Source organism: Trichomycterus rosablanca, chromosome 22 (assembly GCF_030014385.1).
Source record: "Trichomycterus rosablanca isolate fTriRos1 chromosome 22, fTriRos1.hap1, whole genome shotgun sequence".
Taxonomy (NCBI): Eukaryota; Metazoa; Chordata; class Actinopteri; order Siluriformes; family Trichomycteridae; genus Trichomycterus; species Trichomycterus rosablanca.
Window position 1 is genome coordinate 2,585,470 of NC_086009.1, and position 20,709 is coordinate 2,606,178.

At 43.1% G+C, this 20,709-nt stretch overlaps 1 protein-coding gene across 6 annotated transcripts in view; it reads right to left on the reverse strand.

Annotated features, from left to right (window-relative positions):
- Window positions 1-20,709, reverse strand: part of kcnc3a (potassium voltage-gated channel, Shaw-related subfamily, member 3a) — an 87,623-nt gene that overhangs the window by 44,762 nt on the left and 22,152 nt on the right. The gene's annotated exons all lie outside the window — the stretch shown is intronic.

Sequence of the window (20,709 nt, forward strand, 5' to 3'; positions counted from 1 at the left end):
CAGGAGTCATTTATAGCGGTCAGTGCAGCGACCGTGTTCCTGAAAGGGTGGGAGGAGGAACATGTGATACCAAGCTCCAAGCTCAGGACTCCAGTACATCACCCGCAGTATATATGTACATACGCCCCTCCGAATTGTGGGTGCCTCAGCCACAACCTTTGCCAACCGCTGTATATTCATTTCATTTTACGCGGGTAAACCAGGAAACCCTGGAATAGCCTGGACAGGGCAGCAATCTACTGCAGGTCTTCGCCTATCCCTCCCTCCCTTATGGAGACCTCAGTTCTCCCACCTTCCAAAAATATGCCAGCTGGATGCACTGGGTACTTTAAATTACCTTAATACAGGCCTGAGGGATTAACCTTTCCAGTTTAGGGGTCTGGTGGCTCTGTTACGCTGCGGTGGGCATTTTGCTGGCATAACCCTTTGAGCTAAGGGTCTCTCTGTATATCTTAATAGCAGTAGCCTTGTTTTTAGAGTAATCCCCGTATTTACATTGTATGAAGGATCACAGACGGTTGTTTATTTCATCACCAGAGCTTAACGTAAACACAAACTGCCATTTCATCATACAGACAACATCAGCAGGATCTATACGAGCTTTTCGGTGGCTTGGGGTGGTCCAGCACCTTCTTAAACATTTTTTGTTATATATAATCTAAATATCTCAGCATCAAACTATATATTCCTGCCTAGAGCGAATTCTACACTGCAGATTGCAGACGGTGCTGCAGAGGGACAGACAGACAGAAGGACCGAGGGCCACTGCAGAGGAACGAAAGCACGAATCTAGCACCATTCAACAGGCAGAGGGCACCAGACACCATGAGCTGGTACAGGCGGTGTATGAGAATGCAGTATTCGGTGCACAGCCGCAAGGAAAAACACCACAAGGAAGGAAAAGGAAATGGAAGAGAGGGAAAAAAAAACACTAGCATAATCCTAAGTGAACACAGAAAGCCATGCGAAGGTGAAACACATGTACTGGCGAGGAGAGAAATACATCAGAGGAGACTGGACGGTTGTTTAGAGAAGGGATGTGATAAGGGATGTGAGTGGATGAATGAAGCAGGTTGTAAAAAGACCGAGGAGATGAGAGGGACGAGTGTGGCTGTGAGTTATAGCTGGACATGATGGACCGAGCCACCGGAGTGAAATTAAGAGACGCAGCATCAGATCTAATGCAGAAAGAAATGCATTGATCCGGCCAGCGTGACTGTGTCCCTCCTTTATCTTCCTCTATCACCTGAAATCAATATGATTGTCTCAGCCTGCCTCAGCATCCAATTACACACACACACACACACACACACACACACACACATGCAGCAATTACTTTAATGCTGCATGCATAAATGCTATATGTCACATTTTACAGAGTGGCTGTGGTAACAATACAGCTCGTATAGTAAAACCATTATACTGTATACTGCGCTCTATACTGTCCGAATACAGAATGTATAGAGCTCATTCTATACAAACCTCTGCACAGGTGTATACGTATTACATTATACTGTATACTACATATCACAGGAATATATCTATATAATCCATACTGCACCACTGCTTCTATACAAACCTTTGCACAGGCCATGTTATATACTACATATCACAGGAATATACCTATATAATCCATACTGCACCACTGCTTCTATACAAACCTTTGCACAGGCCATGTTATATACTACATATCACAGGAATATACCTATATAATCCATACTGTACCACTGCTTCTATACAAACCTTTGCACAGGCCATGTTATATACTACATATCACAGGAATATACCTATATAATCCATACTGCACCACTGCATCTATACAAACCTCTGCACAGGTCATGTTATATACTACATATCACAGGAATATACCTATATAATCCATACTGCACCACTGCTTCTATACAAACCTTTGCACAGGCCATGTTATATACTACATATCACAGGAATATACCTATATAATCCATACTGCACCACTGCTTCTATACAAACCTTTGCACAGGCCATGTTATATACTACATATCACAGGAATATACCTATATAATCCATACTGCACCACTGCATCTATACAAACCTCTGCACAGGCCATGTTATATACTACATATCACAGGAATATACCTATATAATCCATACTGCACTACTGCTTCTATACAAACCTTTGCACAGGCCATGTTATATACTACATATCACAGGAATATATCTATATGACCCATACTGCACCTGTATATTCTATGCAAACCTCTGCACAGGTCTATACATATTATATTATGTTATATACGTACTACATATCACAGGAATATACCTATATAATCCATACTGCACCTGTATATACCACATACTGCATACAGCACTGGATTATACTATATAACTACATATCATAGTACACCTACACTTACACTGTATCCATACTGCACCAGTATATTCTATACAAATCCCTGCACAGGTCTATACGTATTACATTCTGTTATATACTACATATCACAGGAATATACCTATATGACCCATACTGCACCTGTATATTCTATACAAATCCCTGCACAGGTCTATACATATTACATTGTTATATACTTCATATCACAGGAATATACCTATATAATCCATACTGCACCTGTATTTACCACATACTGCACTATATAACTACATATCACAAAAAATATATAATCCATACAGCACTGTATTATACTATATAACTACACATTACAAAAATAGACATACAAAATCCATACTGCCTGAGTATATACCACATACTGCATACTGCACCGAATTGTACTATTTACCTACAAATCACAAAAATATACTTGTATAATCTATACTGCACTGTATTGTACTATATAAAAACAATCACTGTAATATACTTATAGAATCCATATTGCACTGTATTGTACTATATAACTACATAATCACATGAACACACCTATATAATACATACTGCACCTGTATATATACACCACATGCTGTATACCGCACTGTATTATACTATATAACTATATATTACAAAAATATACTTATATAATCCATACTACTCTGGATTATACTATATAACTACATATTACAGGAGTATATGTATATAATCCATACTACTCTGGATTATACTATATAACTACATATTACAGGAGTATATGTATATAATCCATACTACTCTGGATTATACTATATAACTACATATTACAGGAGTATACGTATATAATCCATACTACTCTGGATTATACTATATAACTACGTATTACAGGAGTATACATATATAATCCATACTACTCTGGATTATACTTTATAACTACGTATTACAGGAGTATACATATATAATCCATACTACTCTGGATTATACTTTATAACTACATATTACAGGAATATGCTAACATAACTCATAGTGACCCTACATATACCACATGCTGTATACTGCACTTGCTTATATCACTATATATTACATATATAACATACATAACAAGTAGTATATAACAAGAAGCTATAGATTTATATAGCTGTCCCCTGATTTATTAAGGTCAACACACTTTTCCCTTATGTGTTGAAGAGAATTGGACCTCTGTGTCACCTCACATATTTACCCCAGTGAAACAGAAAGTCATGGATCACAGCATGAAAGTTCCTAGATGCTCTTATTAACTTCAACAAGTAAAATATAAGTACACACACGCACACACACACACACACACACACACACACTTTAATCCTTAAGAAATCTTTTAGGGCGTTTCTCAAATAGCAGCAGTCAGGTCAATACCCCAGCGATGGAGGAGCTGCAGTGAAATGAAGGACGTGACGCGTCCTGAGGGAACAAACCAATTCCCCAACCTGATTAGCATGAACTAATTTGACAAGCCCATCTCGACTCGGCCTCAAAACTCTGACGAGGCTCCCGCTTGTGTGTCGACGTCACCCCCCCCCCCCCCCCCCCCCCCACACACACAGCCTGCTCCAGATACACACCAGCTCCAGATATGGAAGACGAAAACGGTCAAAACGTCTAAATTCATCATAAAAATATCACGTCTGAGGTTGATTAACACACCCAACCTCACTGTTTGTAAACAATCCATTAAATATCCACACAAGCAAACCTGAGACCCCAAATATTTGGTGTTTGTGTGATACCCATACCAACCGGTACACATAAAATAGGATGCATAAAAGTGTTCAGCGACTCTGCAGGCTCGTCTCAGTATGAAATCAGTGCCTGCGCTGCTCTTCCTATGCGCTGCTTGTAATTAAAATGAACGGTCAGCCTGTAGCTGAGTAAACGCTGGTGTAAATCATTCAGAGCTTTATGGACGTCTAGATGACACAGAGGAGATCGTCGTGCAGAAAAGATCTGAAAGAAACAGAAACAGATCCTGCAGAAATAAGAAATACAAGGTCTAAATGTGTCTAGCCGTCTCTGACAGGTGAAAAGAAGCGGTCGGCAACCGCACACCTGTCAGAGAGGGGCGTGGCTTAGGTTAGGTATGCCCCCCCCGGCATAGTGTTCCTGTAGCAACGTCAAGGTGACTTTACTTTGATACCAGTGTTCAAGAAGAGTGACTGTTGGGTGCTCGGATGGCAGCAGTAAAACACACTGTAGCTTTAGCCTGTGTAGCCTCAGCCTGTGTACCCTTAGCCTCTGTATCCTTAGCCTGTGTAACCTAAGTCTCTGTAGCCTTAGCCTCTGTATCCTTAACATGTTTAGTATTAGCCTGTGTACCCTAAGTCTGTGTAGCCTTAACGTCTGTATCCTTAGCCTGTGTAGGCTTAGCCTGTGTAGCCTTATCATGTGTAGCCTAGCCTGTGTAGCCTCAGCCTCTGTAGCTTTAGCCTGTGTAGTCTTAGCCTGTGTAGCCTTATCATGTGTAGCCTAGCCTGTGTAGCTTTAGTCTCTGTATCCTTAGCCGGTGTATTCTTAGCCTCTATAGCCTTAACATGTTTAGTATTAGCCTGTGTAGTCTTAGCATGTGTAGCCTCAGTCTCTGTAGCTTTAACATGTTTAGTATTAGCCTGTGTACCATAAGTCTGTGTGGCCTTAACCTCTGTAGTCTTAGCCTGTGTAGTCTTAGCCTGTGTATCCTTAGTCTCTGTATCCTTAGCCTGGGTAGCCTTAACCTCTGTAGCTTTAGCCTGTGTAGCCTGAGCCTCTGTAGCTTTAGCCTGTGTAGCCTTAGCATGTGTTGCCTTAGCCTGTGTAACCTAAGCCTCTGTAGCTTTAGCCTGTGTAGGCTTAGCCTGTGTACCCTTAGTCTGTGTAGCCTTAACATATTTAGTATTAGTCTGTGTAGCCTTAGCCCGTGTAGCCTCAGTCTCTGTAGTCTTTTGCCTGTATAGCATTAGTCTGTGTAGCCTTACCCTGTGTAGCTTTAGCCAAACCATTCACACTGAATGATTTCAGATTGTTAAACAAAACATAATCTTACACAAAGGGTACCTGAGTCAAAATTAAACCTTTTAATTTGTTTAATGTACAAAAATTACTAAGTTAATTAATTAACCTGATAACCAAATAGCAAAAAAGCTAATTTAGTTAATTGAAGACTGCCGGACCTTCAGACAGGATATAAATCTCACTGATCATGAACCGTCAATGTCACGCAGTAACCGTAAAGTTTCTACAGAAACACTAAACGTCATGACAGAAATACTGATTAGATAGAAAAAGGTAAAACGATAGAACAGTCACACAGAGATTGATGAAAAGAGTTCCAGAGCTTAGGAGCAACAGCACTGGAAGATCTGCCACCCATCGAGGAGTGCCAGTAAGGATGAGGATGAGCTCTCCAAGATAATCCGGGGCCAAACCACGGCCCTCAGTTTAAATGTAAAGAGCAGAATTCTGTATTTAATGTGTGACATTACCGGGAGCCAGTGGAGCTACCAAACACACACACACACACACACACACACACACACAAGACACACACCAGTCTGGAAATGGTAACAAAGCAAATCCTCTCTAAGCAAGTCCTCTAAGACTACACCGAACCACAGTGGAAAGAAAATCCATTGTTGCACTTCTTGACCTCATAAAATGGGCACAAATTCCCACAAAGACTCACTTGTGGACAGGCTTTACAGAAGAGCGTGGACTGTTATAGCTGCAAAGGAAGGAAAGGGGCGACTCTGAATTATTGACCACGGTATTAAAATGTAATGTACAACAAGCTGGTGAGCTTGTGGTGTCCACATAACTGTGGCTCTATGGTGTCCATGCGATGCAAAACAAAACGGACCGACATACACCGACCAGGCATAACATTATGACCACCTCCTTGTTTTTACAATCACTGTAAATTTTATTTTATCCACTTACCCTATAGAAACACTTTGTAGTTCTACAATTACTGACTGTAGTCCATCTGTTTCTCTAAATACTTTAGTAGCCTCCTTTCATGCTGTTCTTCCATGGTCAGGACCCCCATAGGACCCCCACAGAGCAGGTATTATTTAGGTGGTGGATCATTCTCAGCACTGCAGTGACACTGACATGGTGGTGGTGTGTTAGTGTGTGTTGTGCTGGTATGAGTGGATCAGACACAACAGTGCTGCTGGAGTTTTTAAATACTGTGTCCACTCACTGTCCACTCTATTAGACCTACCTAGCTGGTTCACCTTGTAGATGTAAAGTCAGAGACGATCGCTCATCTATTGCTGCTGTTTGAGTTGGTCATCTTCTAGACATTCATCAGTGGTCACAGGACGCTGCCCACGGGGCGCTGTTGGCTGGATATTTTTGGTTGGTGGACTATTCTCAGTCCAGCAGTGACAGTGAGGTCATTTTATGTTCAACAGTGATGTTCATTTTACTCGAGTCTTATTATTGCATTAAACAAACACATTCAATAATATGTTACCAGATTCTGGAACCACCTTGGTGCCACCCAAACTCTTTAAAATTCAGCTGATTCCACACTTCCTCTCATCCATCGAGAGAAATAAAAGCAGTTCATGATCGTATCATGTCCGACAGGTTGTGTTGCTGTTCGCCGGACCCTCAGAGGGGTCAGCATGTTAAACTAGCCATGCCTGCCCCCACTGATATAATCCCGGCATTAGTATGCACGGAGCAGCAGCGGCACATGAGTCCAGTGAGACCAGATCGGAAAAGGGTCACGGCGTGCTTACTGCTGACACGGAACGGAGTCCGGCACGTTCCTGTCCAAAACACAGCCCTGTAAGTGGGCTAATAGAATGTAGGACACAACCTGCTATTTGTAGAGAGTCTGGGGGGTCACGACGACACCTGCCCGGCGGTCACTCGGCTCGAACCGCTATTCATTTATTTATTGATTTATTTATTTATTAGGATTTTAACGTCATGTTTTACACACTTTGGTTACATTAGTGACAGGACAGGTAGTTACTGCTTACCCAGCATTCATCAGTTCAAGTTTTAATGTCAAACACAGTCAGTCATGGACAATTTAGTATCTCCAATTCACCTCACTTGCACGTCTTTGTACTGTTGGAGGAAACCGGAGCTCCTGGAGGAAACCCACGCAGACTCCACACAGAAAGGACCCGGACCGCCCCACCTGGGACTCTAACCCAGGACCTTCTTGCTGTGAGGCGGCAGTGCTACCCACCGAGCCACCGTGCCGCCATCCAGGGTTCCTGAGAGGTACAACATCCAACCCTTTGCCCTTTCATTGAAGGATCACAAGTTTGAGTACCGATGATCCAAAACCACCCTGTGACTGGGAGCTGGGCACTAACTGGTGTTGCGTTCTGGAAGGACCTCATTCCTGTCTCACTTATCCATCGATTAGCTCCAGCCAATCTTCCTCCAAACCATTCTAATGTAACTAATGACTCGATATAAGCGACATCTCATAAAGAGGCGACAGCTGGCTTCATCTATCATGCTAAACCCCGATTACGAGCTGATCCACGTTAGCAGTCGGCTACCTGCCAGCTAATAGGTGCGCACAATTTCCTGTTCTAGTTGTACCATGAGCTAGTTGGGCTAAATAAGGATTTGGCAGACGATTTTTCTAATCCAAACGACTTGCAATCATGACAAAATACAATTCAAGCAGTTGAGCATTAGGGGTCTTGCTTAGGGGCCCAACAGTGGCAACCTGGTTACCATGGGGCTTAAACCAGCAACCTTCTAATTTCTAGTCCTGTACCTTAACCAGTGAGCTACCTCTGTCTGTTCACAGCTCACAGAGCTTCTTATTTTGGATGTGTGGCATACACCAAGAGAACAACACAGGCCTGGATGCTTGACACTCAAAGTAAAGCTGCCCTTATGCTGTGGGGGCATATTGGAATGGTTCGAGTCCACTTTTTCACAGATAGGAGGGTCACTGGAAACTGTTACTGATCTCTTGGACGTATTTATCAGAACGACCATGGTCTAGCACCTGCACTCTTTGATTAAGCATTCTCTCAGACAGCTGTACTGCACACAGAAAGTCATGCTACGCCCTGAGTGAATCCTCCACCACCAGTGCTGGTGACTCGATCAGAAGCGGAAGTAATTGTAGCTAATCGTGTCCAGTGGACGCCCAGCCAGTCCGGACAGAACTGCTGAGATTCGAACTTGAGAGCTCAGGCATAGCGGCGTCGTGCTGGAGTATTAGATCACTGTGCCAGCCGAGCGCCTGCGAGTGAATCTGTGTTAGCACTAGTACTGGATGCTATTTATAACGCTCGTTTAGCAGAAGTGTGTCAGGACAGCAGGTAATGTCCCAGCGTGTTCACGTGTCTCTTAAAAAAGGGACATAAAACTGTAATACACCGGCAGGACCACGACACAACGCACACGTGGACTGAATAATACAATTAGTGCACTATCATTAGATAAAAATTTGATTTTATGCTTCATATTATTATTATGCTGTTTTATGCATTAAGTTATAATGCCTCAGTTATATTGTGCTTGAGATGTTGCTGAGAGTCTAAAGTACAGAGATAAGCAACATGTCTGTTGTGAGCAGATAAGAAACAATAGTTAGCACAGAATGGAGATTCCAAAGTCCAACACCCTATGTGATATGACTAGAGCAGTATAAAGGGAGGCCCACAGTTCTGTTCCTTGTTCTTCTTCAGATACATGATCTTGCCAATAAATGATCCAATCCAGTCAACTGTGATCTTTGTTTTCATTTATCATCCAACCTTATTTTTCTATGACAAGATGCACATACACTATTAGGAGAAAAGTATTGGGACACCCGTTCTTATGATTGAATTCATGTGTTTCAGCCACAACAATCACTAACAGGTGTATTACATCCTTTCCTATATAACATCCAAGCATGACTGTACCCCTGTGCACAAAGCAGCTCTAGAAAGACGTGAAGAAAATCTTGGTTTAAAGAAACTGACCGCAGCCCCACTCAGCAGCTCTGGAATGAACCGGAACATCAACATCAGTGCTCAGTCATACAAATGCTTTTGACAGAATGGGCACAAATTCCTACAGTCTTGTTAGACGCCTTCTCAGAAGACTTATAGCTGAGAAGATCACATAGAGGTCACTCTGTTTTCATAGCGTTTTTAACAATAGCATTTTAGCAATATTTAAGGACAGTGGTAGCTTAGTGGTTAAGGTACTGGACTAGTAATCAGAGGGTTGGCGGTTCAAGCCCCACCATTGCCAAGTTGCCACTGTTGGGCCCTGAGCAAGGCCCTTAACCCTCAATTGATCAAACTGTATTCATTCATAATTGTAAGTCTCTGCTAAATGCCGACAACCACCATGGTAGGGTGTCCAAATACTTTTAATTACTATAAATAGTGTGTTTATTTATGACTAAACAGTACAAATATGTTCCTGTATGAATGAAATCTCACTCCTCTGCCTCGAATTTCACTCTGAAATATCAGAAATCAGTTTTGCACAGATTATCTCAGATGAACTTCAGTGTTCAGTGAGACTCTCTGTACCGCGGTAAACGCTGTAAAGCTGAAGCTCAGCTTTGGTCCAGACTCATTTACAATGCAGGTAAATGAAATGCAGTCAGGAACCCGGAGTGAACATGCAGAAGTGACTTCGATTTGTGGTCTGCCTTCCAAGAAATGCCCGAAGACTCAGCAACTCAGCTCTTCTCAACTGAACGTCGATGCACAAACGCTCGGTAATAATTCTACTGTGAGTGTGTGTGTGAGTGTGTGTGTGTGAGTGTGTGTGTGTGTGTCTGTGTGATCAGTGTTGTGACAAATTGCTGAATACTGAAAACGCCATTTCAAATGTATTTATTAGCATGTTTTATTACGATACGTTAAACAGGAACACACTCAGAGTGCAGGCAGAATATCATTTACAATAAATTTTTTCATCATAACCTTTAGAAAGTTAAACTGTACCTGATAACTCTTAAAATTGACATCTAGTGATCTCTAAAGTTTACACAAATTAGGTCAAAAAACAAGCTGGTAGCTCAGTGGTTGAGGTACTGGATTAGTAATAAGAACATTACAGGTTCAAGTCCCACTACTGCCTTACCACTTTTGGGCCATTAACCTTAAAAAAGTAGAGGTCTTTTGACCAGACAGACCCAACCTGCCATAAAAGCTACAGTCCCTCAGAAACTCTCTGTACAGTATCGTGTCAGAAAAGCATCAGAACGCACCAGACGTGGAAGCTTGACGTGGATCGTCTACCATACCAGATCAGATCACATTCCAGTCCAGTCAGATCTAATTACAGATGAGCACAGAACTGGAAAATCATCTACGAGCATCTGTATAAATATAACTCAGAGCTCAGATCAGTCTGGAAAATGAAACTACAGACCATAGGTCAGACCAGTGCTATAGATCTAGAAATGAAACTAACTAGAATGGCGCTGATTAGAAAGACTACTGACACACAAACTTACTCTGACTAAGTTTTAAAAGTCAGTGGCTGTGGGCACCCAGATGAAACTGCAGCAGACAAAACTGACCCTAGTGGGTATGAAAAGGACAAACTAAACAAGGGGGCGGGTCTTCAAGGCAGTGTAAGGCTGCCTGTAAGGCGCCTGTACAGAAGCGGAGAAACTAACGACTCTAAAGACTTCCCGGCAAAACGTGTCAGGATCTGATGAGACACAAAGTGTGATTACAATGCTGCTATGCTAATGCTATGATAAAAAGAACAATAATGTAAACAAAACCTAGTTTGAAGCATCTACACTGTTGGCCTTCATTATATAGATTATTCACTCCTATTATTGTATCATCTTAAATGTTTAGCTTTTACTGACATCTCTGATGATGCGAGACTTAAAATCATGAGAAGCTGCTGAAAGCTAAAGCTGTGTTCAAGTAATGCTTTACAGACTAGAATTTTGACACACGAGTTGGGAAAAAAACAAAGAAATGATCCCGTCATCTAAAAATCCATGGTAATAAAGTCAGGACAGAGTCGGTAACCCTAATTAGGCACAGGATACCATAACATTCCTGCTGTTAGTAGTAAAATACCACACTACTACTTTTATTTTATGTTAATGCATTAATAATAATAATGATACATCTCAGTTTTTCACGTTTTGCTCTAATACAAATACTGTTATTTACCAATTGTGATTATGGTAAGGCATAAAAATTACAATAATTATTTAATTAATAATAAGTAAATAAATCAATACCCATCATTAATTGCACAAGTCTAGATTAAAAACATATTTATTTACTCAGGTTTTTGATTAGTATTTTTAAAACTAGGGGTGTGTGGCTCCGGTCCTGGACATCTGGGGTCTGGGCAGTCTGGTGCTCTCATGTTTGTCAGATTTACTGGCGCTGCGTGTCAGCTTCTCACCTCTAGGACCGGAGCTGCCCACCCCAAATATAGACAAAGGCGCAGAGCTTGTGGGTTCATGACCTTGTTACCTGCTCGCTCTTCCTTTTAGTTATGCTGTAATAATTAGTGGGCGGAGTCTAAAGCTACTCTCTGTAAAACTGACATTTTACTCTTAACGACTTCACATTGTAACAACATCTTCTGTTGTTTATACCGGGGTGGTTCTGACGGAAACCTGTTCACCCTACAAGTCGAGACTGCAGTGCCAACAATGCTGCTCCTGCTAGATGTGATGTAAACCTGGCATGTTTCCACCAAAAATGACAGACTAAACTGAACAATGAAAAACTCCAACTATTTTTTTGCAAGTTATAACTTTCCGTTCAATTTAACTTAGTGTTGATGATTTGTGTAAATCCTATTTATTTAAAGTCTCCTTTAGGCCACCCAAGAAGGATGGGGGTCCCTGCTGAGTCTGGTTCCTCTCAAGGTTTCCTCCTGTAATTTTAAGGGAGTTTTTTTTTACCACTGTCGCCATCTTCTGCTCAATAGGGGTTTTTTGTCTGTTGGTCCTGGATTCTGTAAAGTTGCTTTGAGAAAATGTCCACTGTAAAAAGCGCTACATAAATAAATTTGACTTGACATTTATTACAAGAGCCATAAATATTCCAGGTTGTCCTAGTACATTTTCAAAGGTGTGTGAGGTAAAGTTTTGGTTCTACGGGAGCAGATTGTGCTTTGGCCCAAGCACCCACATTATTAAGCTGCTAGCCATTTAGCACAGAAGTCTGCCATGATTTATATGTAGTCCAGGCTGTGGAGTAAAGTAATCAAGTCTTAAAACCAGAGTTTAGGGCTGATATAAGAAGTCCTGCATTAGTTGAACAAAGTGATCAAGAAGGGCTATGTGGCTTTAGGAGATCAGCAAGATATGCAGGAACAAAGTGATTCACGCCAAATAACACGTGGACTTAATTGACATACTATTTTGTGACATTTCTGTGATTTGAGACGGAGCCAGATTATTAATATGAATGAATTCTTGTTTAAAAACACCCAGTCCAGAGTAACTGAAACTGACGTAGCTGCATCATCACAAACGAAGCTTCTGCTATGTCCAAGTCTGATCCTACTTTACTTTTACTTAATCAAACACGCACTCGTGCAAAAATCTCATCCAGCCCAACGTTCGGTCAAAGTCGGCCGATACTCCCACACGACGGTGCACTCGCTTCCTCCTGCGTGAACCGCGGACGCCAAATATAAGGACACGAGCGCACTTAAAGATAATTGGTATTAGTGGACGTGACCTGCAGATCGCTGCACTGAATCAGCACAAGAAGAATCGATGGAATTGTTTGGATGAAGAAGAGCGGTGCGGAGCGTTTCATTACCAATCGATGGATTAAATCACAGAGCGGCCGCGTCCTGAATCTCACACGGGCCGAGCGAGTGCACTCAGAGCGAGGGCACTGAGAGTGAGTGCACTGAGAGCAAGTGCACTCAGAGCGAGTGCGCCCAGTTTTATATGAGAAAGTGGATCTGATCTGCTGAGCGAGCACGACAGGGGGCATCAGGAGGAGACGGGTGAACCGAGGAGGAAGAAGCGTGAGGAAGGTAGTGAGACAGGAAGTGAGGAGGGAGACGGCTCAAACTCTGGAACTGAAAACCACTCGCGGTCTCTCTCTCACTATCCACTATGGCGTTAACTCTCTCATTTACTCTCTCTTCCTTTCTCATCCCCCCCATCCTCACCCATCCTCTGTTTAGCATTCTCCTCTCATTTACTCCCGCTTTCATGCTTTCTCTCTTTTCCCCTTCTCCTTCACTCTTGCTCTCTCATTCGAGCATATTCGCTTGCTCTCTTTTTTCCCTCATCCACTGTATCTCTATCTCTCTTATTATTGCTTTCTTTACCTCTTCTTCTTTCTCACAATCTCTCTCACTTATTCTCCTCTCATTTGCTCTCGCTTTCATGCTTTCTCTTCCTTTCTCTTTCACCCTCCAGAGCGAAGGCTACCTCTCTCACCCATCCTCTATTCAGCATTCTCCTCTCATTTACTCTTACTCTCATGCTTTCTCTCTTTCCCCCTTCCTCCTCTCTCTCTCTCTCTCTCTCTCTCTCTCTCTGTCTCTCATTTGGGCGAATTCGCTTGCTCTCTTTTTTTCCTCATCCACCAGATCTCTCTTTTTTTTAAATCACGTTTTCTTTACCTCTTCTTCTTTCTCACTCACTCACTCATTCTTTTTCTCAGTCTCTCTCACTCATTCTTTTTCCATCCATCACATCCACTCTCTCTCTACCTCTCTCGATCCCACTTGCTAATTATTTTCTCTTTATTTCCCTCTACATTCCTGTTTCTCCCTCTAGTGTTCTCTCTCTCTCTCTTGCTCTCTCTTTTTTCCCCAGTTCCATACTGCACCATAATAACATGAAGCAGAAAACTGAATGTAGAAAGAGCTGAGGGGTGTGTGTGTGTGGGGAGGGGAATGGGGGGGGGGGGGGGGGGTGCTGTGTAGGACCGAGTGAAGAGGAAGGAAACAGTAGATGGACGCATTAATGCTGAAGAAAAAGAGGAAACATCTGTAGCACAGATGAAAGATAAATGGAACGAGCAGAAGACATGGATGTAAAATAATATTAGGCAGAAATGTGATACAGGCGCATGATACAGGTGGCTGGTTCATGTACTTAATGCTTTTATTTATCTTAAAAACGACGTCCATAAAGATATGAAGCACAGAGCCCTGACCTCAGCCTCACTCAGCAGCTCTGGAATGAACTGGAACATCGACTGAGATGTTCGGCTTTCTTGATCGACATCACTGCCCAGCTGCACATGCTCTTTTGACTAAATGGGCACAAATTCCCACAGACATACTTTAAAGTCTTGTGAGAACCCTTCTGAGAAGAATGGGAAAAAAAAGATCACATATAGGTCAATCTGTTTTAATATTGCTAGTTTTTAAAAATGGGACGTCCAGCAAGCTCATGGTAAGGTGTCCAAATACTTTTGGTCACATAGTGCGTCTTTCTTGCCTTGCTTTGTTATTTTTTAAAGAGTGGACGCATTGCCTTTTAAATCATGTTTTATTTAGACGTAACGTTGCCACCATTAAGTCAGAGTTTTTTGTGATTGAAGACGTGACGTAACAGTAAACCAGCGAGTCTGTTAAAGTACTGGACTAGTAATCGAAAGGTCGCTGGTTCAAGCCCCACCACTGTCAGTTTGCCACTGTTGGCCCCTGAGCAAGGCCCTTAACATTCAAGTTGCTTTGGATAAACATGTCAGCTAAATGCTGAAAATGTAAATTCAATTTCATAAGACCAATAAAATTACGCTGAAGTGTAAAATATTTGGCAACCACTGCAGTAAGTGCTGAGATGTTCTGTGTTCTGTGCTGTGGTCAGCACTGCCCTGTGGTAAACACACACACACACACACACACACACACACACACACACACACACACACCTTCCTCCGTTTTGTAAAAGCAGGTTGGAGCGCAGTGGTGCGGCAGTAATGAGATCCCCCACAGCGTCAGTATGTGGTGCAGTGTGAAAGGGAAACACCTACAGGGACAGAAATTCGTCAGGGCAGCCGCTCGTATTCACCCGCGCTATATTAAAGACGTACTGCTGTGTATTATGTCCTGATTCATTTACATTTGCAGCATTTTGCAGACGATTTGATCCAAAACGACTTACATTCATTATGACTGACGACAGGCCACGCTCATGGGTCCAACAGTGGCAGCTTGGAGGTTGTGGGGCTTGAACCACTGGTCCAGTACCTTAAGCACTGAGCTACCGCTGCCCATCGTTCCTGTTAAATTCCTGTTGTCGTAGCGGTTAGAATGAGCCATAATAACATTTCATCTTCGTTTACTTGAAACTCAAAAGCCAGACGTGAATTAAACAATCCAAAAAAACATCTGCATGGAGCAGGTTTCTCAAACCCGGGGTCGCCACCCTTGCATGTGACACAGATAAAAAAAAAAAAAAAGGAATACATGAATTTTAACGACTTAACAAGGTACATAAAAACGAAATCAACTTGCACACGAGCTCCCCCTTGTGGAGGCTTTACGTTACATCTTGTAGGACACAGTGGGACCAGATTACCATCATTTTTATTAATTACGTATTTTTCGGTTTATGTTTCGGATTAATGCTTTGTTTGTGTTGCCTGGGTCGCAGTAAAAATCACGGACAAAATGTGGGACGCTTGTAAAAAAAGTTTGAAAAACCCCAGGCGCCCAGGTGGCGCAGCGGGATATTCTGCCAGCACACCAGCGCCGAGATTCTGAACTCCTCTGTTTGGCACCGGTCGGCTGGGCTCCATCTAGCGAGCATAATTGGCAGTGCCTGCAGCAGACACGTCTCTGCTAGGGCGGGATGACTGGACTATGTGGGTGGCGTCTTCAAACGCTGTGTAAGGACCCTGATTAGCAGATAGAGGCGCTTGTGCAGAGTGCATAGGTGCAAAAGGATTCCGATGAGGGCTCGACTGCAATCAGTGATCTCCCCGGAGCGGAAGACAAATTGACTACAGTAAATTGGGAGAAAATTGATAAAATATGGGTAAATACAGGGTCATTTACAGGGTAAATACTGTACCCGTGTGTAACTTGCACCACCAAAGGATTTTTCCTGTGTAGTGGTAATTGAGCAGTGGAATTCTGGGTGCTCAAACAGTGAAGCAGTGATATACTCTAGATCCGTGGATCCGGGGTTCGACTCTCAGCTGTGCTATCACTCCATGTCCGAGGGTAGATGGCTGAAACTGCCTAGAATTGTGGGGAGCCCATTTGTCAGTGCACTCTAAGTGCCAGTCACAAGCCTGGATAGAAATAGGAAGGTTGTGTCAGGAAGGGCATCCGGCATAAAGAACAAAACTAGAATTCCCAAACCCTTCGTTTCAGCCTGAATAAATAAGAGATGCTATAAAAAGCAGATCTTGTAATGGATATAAAACGCTGCACTGCATTAGTGCGCGAGTGAACGATAATCAGATCTAACGTGAAGTATGAAGCAGACGTGTGGAGGGTTTATCAGAAGTGAACAGTTGTGCATGTGATGGTCGGGGGGGGGGGGGGGGGGGGTTTACATGTTAGACTGATGGTCGTTACTAATGGCGTGTTACGGTCAGACGAGCGGGTTATATTAGCTCTAGACAAAAAGGGAAGCTCACATACAGTTGTGGTGAGTTCTGACTCGCAGTGGTCTGAAACGGGACGGGCCACGAACCGCCGACAGGATGTTGGGCAGCCAGGACTCACTAATGATATGCTATGATGTCTGCTACTGACCAACAGAAGAGCCACTGTGGCTCAAATAGCAGATCATTACAGTACTAGCCAAATAAAGTGACCAGGGTAAATACTATACTCCGTTGAAAGCTCCTGGGGCATGCAGGCATCAGAACTAGACAATGGAGCAATGGAAAATAAAAAGGGTTCAAGATCATGTGGACGGGCGGGCATGTGTGCATCATTCACCCACAGAGGTAACGCCACCAGGATGCCCTGTAGGACGGTCCACCCCACAACCTACAGAAGCTGAAGGACCTGGTATCAGATACCACAGGATTCCAGTAATATTCTGGCTTGTTATATTTGGCTTGTTTTATATTTGGTGCAGCCGAACTAGCCCTATTTATGAGGGCACAGAGAAGTCACCAGCTCTAGTCAAATCTAACCAACTGTGATTAGAAGACCACAAAACAAAGTTAAATGATGTTAGGGAACTTGTAGCCTAGCGGTTAAGGTACTGGACTAGTAATCAGAAGGTTGCCACTGTTGGGCCTTTGAGCAAAGCCCCTAACCCTCAATTGCTTAGACAGTATACTGTCAAAGTACTGTAAGTACCACTTATCCAATTAGGGTCGAGGGGGGTGCTGGAGCCTGGAGATCCGCTGGAGATCCCAGCTTTTCAATGGGCGCAAGGCACACAGTAACACCAGTCTATCACAGGGCAGACACACACACACACACACACACACAGACCCATTCACCTATAGGGCAATTCAGTGTCTCCAATCAACCTGACTGCATGTTTTTGGACTGTGGGAGGAAACCGGAGCTCCCGGAGGAAACCCACGCAGACACGGGGAGAACATGCAAACTCTGCACAGAAAGGACCCGGACCGCCCCGCATGGGGATCGAACCCAGGACCTTCTTGCTGTGAGGAGACATTGCTACCCACCGAGCCACCGTGCCGCCCACCTCATAAACTAACAAATAAATAATCATAGTGTTTTGTTAAACGACATACAAACTGTGTGTGTGTGTGTGTGTGTGTGTGTGTGTGTGTGTGTGTGTGTGTGTGTGTGTTCAGATCGTTCAGTCACAGTAAAGGAACAGTTGAAGAAATCCCTGACAGAAAGAAAACGCTGAAGTTTTTTGTTAAGGGCGCATAAGGTGAAGCCAGTAGGGGAGAGCAAATTGCCGACAAGGCCGAGAGAAAGAGCGCGCGCACACACACACACACACACACACACACACACAGCAGCAGCAATAGCAGCAGCAGCAAAGTCATTCAATTACGTGGCTAGAATAGAAACCATAATCAATACACATTCAGTAATATGAATCACCCGATGGTGCGTTAAGTCTTTTAAAAAGGTGCGTTGTTTGTTTGCGCGCGCGCGTGTGTGTGTGTGTGTGTGTGTGTGATGTCATCCTCCAAGGAAACACTCTTGATATTGATTAGCCGCTGTCACCTGCAGTGCTGAGTATCTGTGTGTGTGTGTGTGTGTGTGTGTGTGTGTGTGTGTCCTACATCCCTGCAGTATCTGAATAAACAAAAGCGTAACGCCGGAGAAGAGAGAGAGAGAGAGAGAGAGAGAGAGAGAGAGAGAGAGAGAGAGAGAGAGAGAGCGTATGGTGAATGCTGAGGAAGCACTGACTTACTGCAGAGGTACACGCTATGACCAAAAGTATTCGGACACCCGACCGTGAGCTTGTTGGACAAAACGAGCTATAACAACAGCCTCAAAACAGCTTTTGAAAAGGCTTCTTACAAGACTTTGGGCACAAATTCCCACAGACATACTTCATTCAGTCATAATATTTGGATGGCTGGACACTGATGTCGATGTTCCAGTTCATTCCAAGGCTGTTCAGTAGGGCTGAGGTCAGAACTCTTTGCAGGACGTTGAAGTTTCTGTAAACTGAGCTTTATGCATCTTTTAGGACCTTCCCTAAACCTTTGGAAGCATGTAATTTCCCTTGTATACTTGATATCTTGCACCTGGTTGTAACACATAAACTCAGTCATTAAAAGCGTGTCCGGATACTTTTGGGCACTTGGACCATCTGTGAAGAGAACAGGCCGAGCCAGCGTGCCAGCGTGCCAGCGATGGAGGAAATGCAGCACGCTGCCCACAGAATTCACACTCAGCAGGAATTCCCACCCTCTCTAATGCCATTTTGTTCCGTGTACGTCCCTCCAGAGTGGTGCAGTGCGTACCGGGCACATGCCCACGTCCCGCGGTGCCAGGAAGTTCACACCAGCTCGCGCGACTCGTAAACACAACGAACTGAGCAGCAGTGGGACCTCGGGCTGCCAAAAACACGGCCCCACCTACAGGAGCTTAGAGCGACATCAAAGAACCTGAAGAGCTTTTATCTTCTATAGGCGGCAAAGAGATGGACACGTACATATCACTGACCACTCATACAGTGCCCGTTGTATTAGGTCTATTGTTTGTCTGTTATTTAGTCTTAAAGTACAATGGAACAAGGAAACAGTCAGTAAATATGGAATAACTGTTCATGGGTGTCTATCCGTGCATCCATCGCAAAGATTAAAGGGAACCAAACGGTCACTTTGGTTCTCCGCAGTATGTACAGGAGGTCAGCTGACCTTGGTCCAGTTATTAGCAACCGTTTGAGATGTAATATATCACAAGGTTATAAAAAATGTCACTTCCTGCTGCTTGTTTGCAGATCAGTCGTCATTCACCAACCTTGTTGGCAACATGCGCTCACTGAGCACTTTATTAGGAACACCTATACACCTATATGGCACATATCACCCCCCTGAACCCCATTTATCAATCAAAAGTGTGCACCCCACACTCCTTTACAGGACCCTTTGATCAAATGTGATTTGGCTGGTGGGTCATACTCACTGCACTGCACTGACACTAACATGGTAATAACATGGTAGTGTGTGTTTTACTAATATGTGTGTGTATCAGGTGCAGCAGTGTTGTTGGGATTCTTAAAGATCTCAATACTGATGTCAATACTGGAAAGAAAATTGCACTCCACTGCGTCCTGTGATCAAAACGTGACCAGTGATAAAAGACTAGAGGTGGATTTACACACTTCTACAGAAAAATGTGAAGGAAATCAGCTCTAGTCTCTAGCTGAACATAATATACACCAATATTGTTTGTAAAGTTATTGAACCACTAAAGGTCATTTCATTTCATTGAAGCATTGAAGCCTTGCATAATTTAGCCGACACACAACACTGCCTTTACCAAAACAATATATCTAAGCTAAACTTAAATATTTAGATATTCAAATGAAGGAGATGAACGATTATCTGCATTTGTAAGCAAATATCAAGAAGTAATATTTATTAAAGTAGCAGTAGCAACGGCAGCACTCAGTGTGGGTAAATACTTCAGATATCAGTTATCAGTGCGTCCTCATTATTAACTACAGCAAAATCCAAATATTTCAAGGATGTAGCAATAAATTGATTATTGTGAGGGACCAAATATACCAAGAGGGGGAGTCGGGGGGTAGATTTGGCCCTTCACAGTGTGTGTGTGTGTGGGGGGGGGATCTTCCATCTTCCTAACAACTGATGGGAAGACTGATGGATCTTAACTTATCACGTGTTCAATTCAGCATCTAGAGAACACTCATCCCAGTAATGCTATGATGCCCCCCCCCCCCAACACACACACAGAGGCTGGTCAGCTAAGCACTTTAATAGATTAATTGCAGTAAGTGAGTGAAGAGAGTGAAGCTT